This window comes from Hemiscyllium ocellatum, chromosome 48 (genome assembly GCF_020745735.1).
Source record: "Hemiscyllium ocellatum isolate sHemOce1 chromosome 48, sHemOce1.pat.X.cur, whole genome shotgun sequence".
Taxonomy (NCBI): Eukaryota; Metazoa; Chordata; class Chondrichthyes; order Orectolobiformes; family Hemiscylliidae; genus Hemiscyllium; species Hemiscyllium ocellatum.
The window spans coordinates 10,906,032-10,916,352 of NC_083448.1; positions in this window are offsets into that span (position 1 = coordinate 10,906,032).

Consider the following 10,321-nt stretch of genomic DNA (forward strand, 5'->3'; position numbering starts at 1 on the left):
TTCCCAGGAGGCAGCAAACAGTTCCCGATGCTCTTCAGAGAAAGCTCTCTGAGCAGACACAGAGTCACAGAGATGTCCAGCACGGACACTGACCCTTTGGTCCAACTTGTCCATGCCGACCAGAGATCCCAACCCAACCTAGTCCCCTTTGTAAGAAGGCAGGGCAAATGGTGCTAGGAATGTTCAAAGTGCAAGTTGGCCAGGATGCAGCTGAATGCTGGCATTGGCTGAAGAGGCCGAATGGCCTCATGCTATGAGTTGGGTGCCTCTGGCAGAGGCTTCAAGTTTGGAAGCTGTGCTGGCTTGTACCCTCAAAGACGGTGCCCAGAGAGAGTCAAAGAGAGAATGTAGAAACCCAAGGCTCCTACCCGTGAGGCTTGGCAGAGAGAAGATGGTGACTGGTGCTGGGGAAGGATGGTATGAGTACCAGCTAGCAAAGCTGAGCTTCGTGAGCAGGAACCAGAGCAGAGGAGTGGGAATGGCCAGAGGCTGCATTGCTCTGAATACAACAGCCAGGTTTCCTGGACGACATGCACTGGGTAGCACAGAATTCAAACTCCGATTGCTTGGACCACTGTTGGAATATTGCGCGCAATTCCGGTCCCCCTGCTATCAGAAGGATGTTGTGAAACTTGAAAGGGTTCAGAAAAGATTTACAAGAATAGATTGGGTGGACAGTAAGAGTCTTTCTCCTAGAATGCTTGTACAAGGGGGCATAGCTACAAATCGAGGGGTGATAGATTTAAGACAGATGTCAGAGGCAGGTTCTTTACACAGAGAGTGGTAAGGGTGTGGAATGCCCTGCCAGCCAATGTAGTTAGCTCAGCCACATTAGGGACATTTAAACAATCCCTGGATAAGCACATGGATGATGGTGGGATAGTGTACGGGGATGAGCTTAGATTAGTTCACAGGTCAGTGCAACATCAAGGGCTGAAGGGCCTGTTCTGCACTGTATTGTTCTATGTTCTATATTCTAGAATATTGCCAGGGTTGAGTGAGAGGGAGAGGCTGAATAGGCCAGTGCTGTTTTCCCTGGACCATCGGAGGCTGAGGGGTGACCTAAAGGAGGTTTATAAAATCATGAGGGGCTTGGATAGGAGAAATGGACAAAGTCCATTTGTGGTGGGGGACTCCAGAACTAGAGGGCACAGGTTTAGGGTGAGAGGGGAAAGATATAAAAAGGACCTCAGGGACAATTTTTTCACACAGAGGGTGGTACGTGTATGGAATGAGCTGCCAGAGGATGTGGTGGAGGCTGGTACAACTGCAACATTTAAAAGTCATCTGGATGGGTATATGAATAGGAAGGGTTTGGATTGGAGGGATGTGGGCCGGGTGCTGGCAGGTGGGACTTGATTGGGTTGGGATATCTGGTCAGTATGGACGGGTTGGACCGAAGGGTCTATGTCCGTGCTGTCCACCTCTGTGACTCTGTGGCTGCTCAGGGAGCTGTCTCTGAACTGTGTCACTTGCTGAGGCACCTTGATTGAATGACAGTCATTTCCACTTGGCAACAGGAACAGCTTGGGTAATGTTGTTTGATTTGTCTGGAGCTGCCATCTCACAGTGAAGGGTTTGGTGGGGGGTGGTGGTGGGGTACAGTGGGAGAGAGAGCTGGAGGAAGTGAATGAGCAGTGTGAACCTGCCTGGATATTGATGAAGGTGTTTTATCGTGTTTACCGGTTGCTGGTACTGTTGCCTGGTAGTTCATGGCAGGTTACCTTCCAGCTAATTAAACATGGAAATGCAGCCCTGACAGCAGAGTTATTTGGCTGCCGCGAGAGTGCCTGGAAAACAGTCAACATTGCATTGACTGCAGCAGCCACTGACCTGAGCAGTCTCTGAGTCAACTCCGCTAGCTGCTGTTTGCTCTTTGCACTGAATCTGGCTTCACTTCTTTCGAGTCATAGAGTCATAGAGATGTACAACACGGAAACAGACACTTCGGTCCGACCCGTCCATGCCGACCAGATATCCCAACCCAATCTAGTCCCATTGCCAGCACCCGGCCCATATCCCTCCAAACCCATATGCCCATCCAGATGCCTTTTAAATGTTGCAATTGTACTAGCCTCCACCACTTCCTCTGGCAGCTCATTCCAAACATATACCACCCTCTGCGTGAAAAAGTTGTTCCTTAGGTCTTTTTTATATCTTTCCCCTCTCACCCTAAACCTCTGGAGAAAAGGAATACTTGTTCCTTTCAAGACAAATAAAGTCAACATGTTTCCTGAATGTGAAAAGGTTCTCCATGTGGGCTATTCATTGGGCAGTGGGCACACCGTCACATGCCAACAGTCTGGGCATTTCTCTCAGGGTGTTGGAGGGCACCGAGGGTCTGACCAGGCGGCTTGGAGAAAGGGGGAGGGGTGCCAATAGGGGGAGGGCGAGCCTGATATTTGACTAAGTGGGGCATCGCCTGGAGGAGCTGCATTCTACCTTCCCCAGCAGGAACCGTGCTGTTGGGTGACAGTGGAGTGAAGTGGTCATGGCGACGTGACCCCAAGACCTCGCCTGACCAAACGTTGTGGGGGGGGGCGGGGAGTTCCAGAGGTGGTCAAAGGAGGGGTGGGAAGTGCTGGTATCGGGGGACGGTGGGAGCCATATTCAGCCAAGATTGGATCAGCACCGACATCTCAAGGGATGTAAGAGGTGCTGACCGAGACAGAGAGGGGTGGCGGTATACACGTTGTCGACTTTCCTCCTCCTTCTGATAGTCATCAGGAATCACCTTCCAAACAAACTCCGGATGGGCAAACCTCCATTAACCGTGGGACTCCTTCTCCATTGAGCCACACCCACTCCCATTCTCTACCCTCTCCTTCCTGGGGGAGGCCGGGCACTGCGCCTCATTTAACGGAGCTAGGACTAGGGCCCCAAACACTGGGCAGGTCAGTCCTGCCAATCTCAGTGAACCCCCTGTGATGGGGGATGTGAGAAGAGACCACAATGGAGGCAGGACTCTGCTGTCTTCCTTGGGTGGGGTCTGGCTGGTGAGAGAGCACCAGAGAGTCCTGATTCAGGAGAGAAACAGGAGAGCTCAGACACACAGTGAAGTGAGTTGGCAGAAGTTCTGGTTTTCTCCTTGTGGTCCAAAGAGGTTAGGGCGGATTGGCTGTGATAACTAGCCCATTGTGTTAGGTGCATTGTGTAGGGTAGGGGAACGGGTCTGAGTTGGTTACTCTTTAGAGGGTCAGTTGGACTTGTTGGTCTGTTTCCATACTGTAGGGAATGCAGTCTAATCTAATCTAAACCGCACCTCCAGACACTGCCACCTCAGAAATACTACTGAAAATGTGTTGCTGGTTAAAGCACAGCAGGTCAGGCAGCATCCAAGGAACAGGACTCCCAGTTTGTGCTGAGGTGGTAAGTGGGCTTCCCATAGCCTGCTCGGAGAGCCAGCTTTTCCCCTCAGGGGCTGCTGTCAATCACACACCAGAAGGCAGAACAATGGGAGCAGGCCATTCAGCCCATCATTCAGTGAGATTGTGGTTGATGGCGATCATCTTGGACTCCCTTTCCTGTGGCAATTCCCTTACTGATAAAAGATCTGTCTCACTTAGTCTGGAGTTCCCTCAGTAGCCCCATGAGTGAGAATTGCACAGCTTGACTACTTGCTGAGAGATGGAATTCATGCCCATCTCTGTCTATCATGTGTGACCCCTGGGCCTCGACTCTTCCACACGAGGGCAACATACCTCTCCACATTGACCCTGTCAAATCCCTGAAGACTCCAATCTGTTCGGGTTCATAAGGTCACCTCTCATTCTTCGAAATTCCAGTGAGTTCAGGCCCAACTTGCTCACCCTCATTCCCTGGTACCTGCTGAGGGAACCTTCTGTGGACTGACCCTTGGATTTCTTCAAGTGAACCCAGTTGTCTCACACGTACCATACACACACACACACACTCTTTCTCCTGTTTCTGCACCAGCGCTATGTGATGGGGCACAATCAAAGCCTCCAAGGCTGGCAGAAGCTCTGTGCAGTTGGATGAATGCCTTTGGATTTGATCAGGGTACATGGTGGTGTCCCATCACCCCTGACTGGGGGTGGTGGAGGGCTGATTGGGGACGGGACAATCTGCTCTTTGGAAGAGCTAGCAAAGGCTCGATGGGCCAAATGGAGTCTTCCCATTGCTGTCCAGCCTGTGACACGGTGATGCGGCTGTGTTGTGTCGCAGCATGGTGTGCTGGACAGGTGATCCACTCGAAGCTTGTGTCCTCAGTGCTGGACAGTGGCCTGTTGCCCCACTGAAGCCAGCCAGTGAGCCCAGCAGTGTGTTAGCATGGCTGTTCCAGACACAGGACAAAGATTTCTGAGGCCACAGTTTGTAAATGGAAGGTAAGTGGAGACAAAAATGCTGGCATACACCTTGATGAAATATTGCCGTGTGATTTGTGTCTGACTGTAAATGATATATACACAGCCTAATTATACATCATGGAAGAATACACTCCATCACTGGCAATTTCTTGTCTGTAAATGATATGATCATGCTGCATTCCTTTATAATGATATCAACATCACATAATGCACCAATTGTATTCCTGTGTGCTCTGTCTGCCACCTGACTCTCACCAAATCTCATTTACCCATCGTTCTCCTGCTCATCAGCCTGTGTTACTTCCCCGTCTCGCAATGCAGCAACCTGAACAATTTCATCCTGATTTCAAATACTTCTGTCACCTCCTGACTGCTGGAATGTTCTCCAGTTCCGCTGGCTTCTCCAGTTTCTGCTCTTTGCTGTTTAGAACAGGTCTTCAGTGTCTCATTCTGTAATGTTTCTGTGGGTGCTTCAGATTATTTGTCACATTCAAGGTGTTTTTTTCACATAATATTCAGCCCCCTGAGCCTGTTGTGCTTTTGGATAAGATCTTGGCTCATCTGATTGTGGTCTTGAATCTCCCTCATAAACGTTGACTCAATTTTCTCTAAGAAATCTAACTTAACCTTGAAGAAGTGCAATGACCCACTTTCCCTCGCTGCTGTCCATCTGAGAGAAAAAGAAATTCCCTTCATTTGAGCATTGGAAATGAAACTGTGTCCCGCAGTTTGAGTGTGTCCCACAGGGGGAAACATCCTCACTGTCGTCATACTGTCAGCATCGAACCATGTTTTGATAAGCTCGCAGCTTCTCCACTCTCAACAGGATGCAGGTCCAAACTGTCTCACCTTCCCTCAGAAGCAAACTATTCCTCTCAGGAATGAGTCACGTCAACCCTGTGTCAATTTGTTCTCGTGCAGTTACATCTTTTCTCAAGGAATGAGACCAAAGCTCGAGAGAGTATTCAAGGTGTGGTCTCCCCAAGACCTGGTTACAGCTCCAGCGACTTTTTCCCAGCTTCATCTTCAACTTGTCTTGCAATAAACATCAACATTTCATCTCCCTTCCTGATAGCTCGCTGTGTCTGCATCCTAACTTTCTGTGGGATCCCCAGGACCCTCTGTATATGTGTGGGTTCTGCAGTGCTTCTCTCTGTCTCTTTCTCTCTCTCTCTGTTTTTCTCTCTCTCTCTGTCAGTCTCTCTCCTCTCCAGTAAATCACTTGCTGCCAGAGGGGACAAGTTCACATGATACTCAACGTGGCCAATTGTTTGCTACTCAGTGAACCTTTCCATATCCCTTTGTCAGCTCTTAACTTACTCTTGACAACTTCACTGATATCACAAGCAAGTTTTGGAATGAAACATGAGTTTTGCCTCTCTGAATCTTCCGTACAGATGGTGAATGGTTAAATCTCTGGGCCCTTCAGCAGTAACCAGCTTTCCAACCCCCCCCCCCCCCCACCCCTCCTGAAGATGCTGCATTGATCCTGACTTGCAAGCCATCGTATGGAAAGCTGCTTTAGCTGCAACTCTCATGGAAGAGCTGATAGCTCAGTAATCCTTATTGTTTTCGCACTGATTGGGATTGAAAGGCAAATGTCATTTCACTTGCAAGAGGAACACACAGGGTAGAGACTCACACAATAGAAGGCACTTTTCAAATTGATTTATCCTCTCCCCACCCAAGGTAGACGTGCTACATTGACCCAGATGGTTGCAATGACAGAATATTGGGCTGTTTCTGGATGAGTAAATAAGGGTGGGTTAAAGATCATTCCCCTCAGGGAATTGCAGACACAGGACCCAGGAAGAACACTTGGCTTTTGGATATCTTTTAATTCACCATTGTCAAACACTCCATTTATCTCCAAAGAAAATTTCAACGAGACCAACTCTCTCTTCCTGGGGAGAATAGATCGCTTAATTTGGTCAGTTGGTTGATTTGTGTCTACCACACAAACAAGCTACAGATACAATTCCTCACGGTCTCTGGAGCCTGACAGGTCAGCTCAGAGCCCTGGTTTGATTCCTTCCCTGCTGAAGTTGGACATGCTGCCAAAGTTCAAGGGGTGACTTTGTCGTCTTCACTGTGTGTTCGACTTATTCAAGTCTGGGTCCCATTGTTGTGCTGTCTCATCATTAACCCTTATCCTTCTGTGCTTCAGATGAGAAATGTTTATCTTTCCTTTGAAAGATGTAATTGTGTTGATCTGGATCATTCTGTGTTCCAGTAAGCCAGCCTGCCAGCTGCAGTAGACATCTCCAGGCCTTGGGAACTGATCATCTGACACACTGCGCGCTTGGCTCCAACTTCCAGACAGCATTGTAAAGGGTAAGTCGGAATCCCATGTGTGGGGCAGCATATATTGTTAACAACATGTTTGCAACAGGGCGGGCAAGTGGACAGTGGTGCCCAGGATAGCAATGGTATTGGTTCACTTGACCTTCTGCCTGATGGTCCGGTAGGTTGTGGGTCCTCCAGATGAACACCATGTGCAGTGAAGTGTAGTCAGTGCGATAAGGTGAGAGTCACATTGTGAGAGGGCCCCTTCCCTGACCCTCACATCTCCTGTGTTCATGAATCCTTTGCTTGAAACTGGGCTTTGTTAAAGAGAAACATATTGTAATAAATGCCCTTAAATGATGGTGTCATTGAAAAACAGCAGGTGATTTCTTCAGTGTGACTGACAAGTTTTCATCAGGGCAGAAATGAAATAGTTTCATCTATTTGTTCCTTCTTTTCTGGTTTTCCAAACAAAAAAATGTTGTTTGAGTATAAATGTTTTTCTTTCTGTCTTCACTGGAAGAGGCACTCAGTTAAGGCTGCTGTCTAACAGAAGCATGTCTCAGACTGTCTTTTCAAAACTGCCTGGTCCCTCAGAGAACGATAGTGAAGGGTCCGAGAAACCCGCTGTTGTAAAGTTTCAAAGCTCCGAGTCCAATTGCGGGAGTCAAATAGGGTCTTTATTCAATATGCTGAGAGGCGATACTGGACACTCCAGGTACCTCTCTGCCCGGGTATAAATAAGCACAATTTACAGAGTCTTGCTATGGTCCTCTGGAAACAGTGTGGTGTGTGTGTGTGTACGCGCGCAGCGCTTCAGAAAATGTTTATGGGAGGGTGTATCAATCTGGTTTGGAACCATCAGATAATGTGATAGCGACCTTGCCTACTTGTTCAGGTCACCCTGCATCAGGCTTTGGCCCTCCCCTCTAGCTCATGGTCTTGACTGGCACTCTCAGGTTAGTGCACATTTTGGACCTTCAATAGCAAATCCAGCAATCAACAGCAAATAATCAGAAGCCAGTCGAAGCCATTTGCATTGCTCTTGAGGGTTTGACACAAATGTTTTTTTTGAAGGACATCTGCAATGTCTGCAAGTTTACAAGGTGTCATTACATTTGTGTGAGAGGGAGAGATGGTTTAACAGTTTACAGCTTTAAGCTTGTGGCATGGTGAGCTGATTATTCCTGAAGAAGGACTAATGCCCGAAATGTTGATTCTCCTGTTCCTTGGATGCTGCCTGACCTGCTGCGCATTTCCAGCAACACATTTTCAGCTCTGATCTCCAGCATCTGCAGTCCTCACTTTCTCTGAGCTGATTATTCGGTCAACTACTGAAAGTTGAGGCTGATAATGTGATTCAATCAGCAGGTGGACGCAGTGTTGAGTGTTTTCGATCTATTTCTGTGCTCCATCCAGGTGTAATGATAGATTGGGCAGTGGTCTTGGTGTCTTTTCTGTTTCAGTACTGTGCAGAGATGACCCTAGCTTCTGGGTGACTAACTGGTTTCAGTCACATTCCCATGAAATGTCTGCTCCACACTGTGAGCTGTAGCGTATCGATCTGAAGACAGCTTAATATCCTGGGAGCCTTATCCACTGGAGTGAACATCGCTAGGAAACAGAATCAAATCATCTAACACACAGCAACTGAAGCACGTATGCATCCAGGCAAACTCCACAACCTTTTCCAGCTGCAGTTACCAGGTGTCTGCACAAGCCAGTCCATCATTTCCGAGCAGTTGCTGTGTGTCATTCAGTAACCAAGGGAAGTAATTTTGAGGAAACATCTTTTCCATTCAGTCACTCTCATTGTTATCTCTGCAGAAACTTGTGAAATATTAACTGGTAGATTAGAGCGGAAAGCCATATAAAATGTCATGTTGATGTGGCCTATTGTGAAGGAATACTCCAAGTGAGCTACTTAGAAACTGGTAAAAGATCCCAAGTCCACGGCCATTGTCAGCTTCAGCCTTCACTCGCCTGGACAAGGAAAAACTAGAACTGTGCAAATGAATCTGTTTCAGTACAGCGCCCAAGGGAATGTTGAACTGTCGGAGGTGCTGTCAATCATTACAATGCTTGTTTGCAGTTTCTCAGACTGGCTTTTCAAAACTGCCTGGTCCCTCAGAGAACAATAGTGAAGGGTCCGAGAAACCCTCTGTTGTAAAGTTTCAAAGCTCAGAGTGCACAATCTTGTCACTCTGTCCGAAGGGGCACTGCCTTGACAAACACTGACTGTTTCCTCGATCAGCATTCGTCCTGGCTGAGGAACTGGGTGTTCACGAAAGGAGCACCACGTTTCTGGATTTACAGGCCATGGGGTCCTTGGAATGATTTCTCAAATAGAAGTTGAGTCCTTTCAATTGCTACGAATGGTTTGGTGAGATTGGAGGATGTGAAAAGCACTTGATGAAAGCCAGTGGCAGTGCTTTAGCCATGACCCTGTAACCCAGCGCAATCAGGTCTGTCTGAAATCTCCTTGGTATCCTTTATCACAAACAAGCTGACTGCCCTTGAGCACTTTGCCTATCTGCACGCTGAAGGTGTCAGTGAGAGATGGGCAGGATGTTCACTCCCTTTGCTTCCATTGACGTTGTTATTTACATACTGAATGTCGAAAGGCTTGTCAGTTCAGACAGCCTGAGATAGAGCTGGCGATGATGAGGGAGTCAGAGGCTGTCAGTCCTTGAAGGTTTGATGCTGAATTGAACGCCCTCCTGTCAATGTGTCATGAATCATGACAGCATTAACTGCAGCACTGAGAGAGGCTCTTATCTCAGATTGACTCCTTGAGCTGAAAGCTGTGTGCTTGTCAATGTAAATGATAATGTATGTGAAGAATATTGAATTTGTTTTGTTTTTGGCGTGAGTAGTTTCGTTTGGTAATACTGGAACTGACCTCTTAAAGTAAAAATTCATCGCAGAGTCCCTCAGGAGACGCAATGTTGGAGATGTATCCACTGTTTTCAAACCCACACTGACCTGTAATATTTTCTTTCAATCTTTATGGTGATTTTTTATTAACTTTTTTTTAACAGGTGAAGTCTGCTGCATGGTATTAGTTTTAAAACCTTTATCTGTCCAGTTTTTGGGGTGAGTGATCTCTGTATCCCTGATTCAAGAAGTGTGTTCCCCTTCTGAATATTACCCAGACACTCTCAGCGGAAGCTCAGTGCATCGAGGTATCAGGTGAGATGAGAATGGACTTGGCCTTTGATGCTCCCTGACAGGCTGTCTCCAGGTCAAAGCAAAATACTGCAGCTTCTTGGGATCTGAAATAAAAACAGAAAATCGCAGGAGAAACTCAGTAGGTCTGACAGCATCTGCAGTCAGAGAAACAGAGTTAACATCAGACTGGACTCTTCTTCAGAACAGAAAGAATTGGAAATTGGTTTCTTTTTGCTGGAGACAGATGGCAGAGGAGAAGCAAGTGGGATAGATGATGAGGGTACCCAGAAGAAAACAAAGGGCATGCTCGTGGTGGTAAAAGAGAGGTGGGGATGCAAAATAGGTGTTAATAATAAAGAGACACTGGTTCTGCGGTGCTGGGAGCAAAGCTAGCAAAACATGCAGGGGTGAGGGTGATAGTGATCAAACTGGAGGACAAAGTTGTGCTTTGAAGTTGCTGAACTCAATGTTGAGTCTGAATCTGTTGTTCCTCCAGCTTGCATTTGGGCTCTGCTGGAACACTCGAGAAGGCCCAA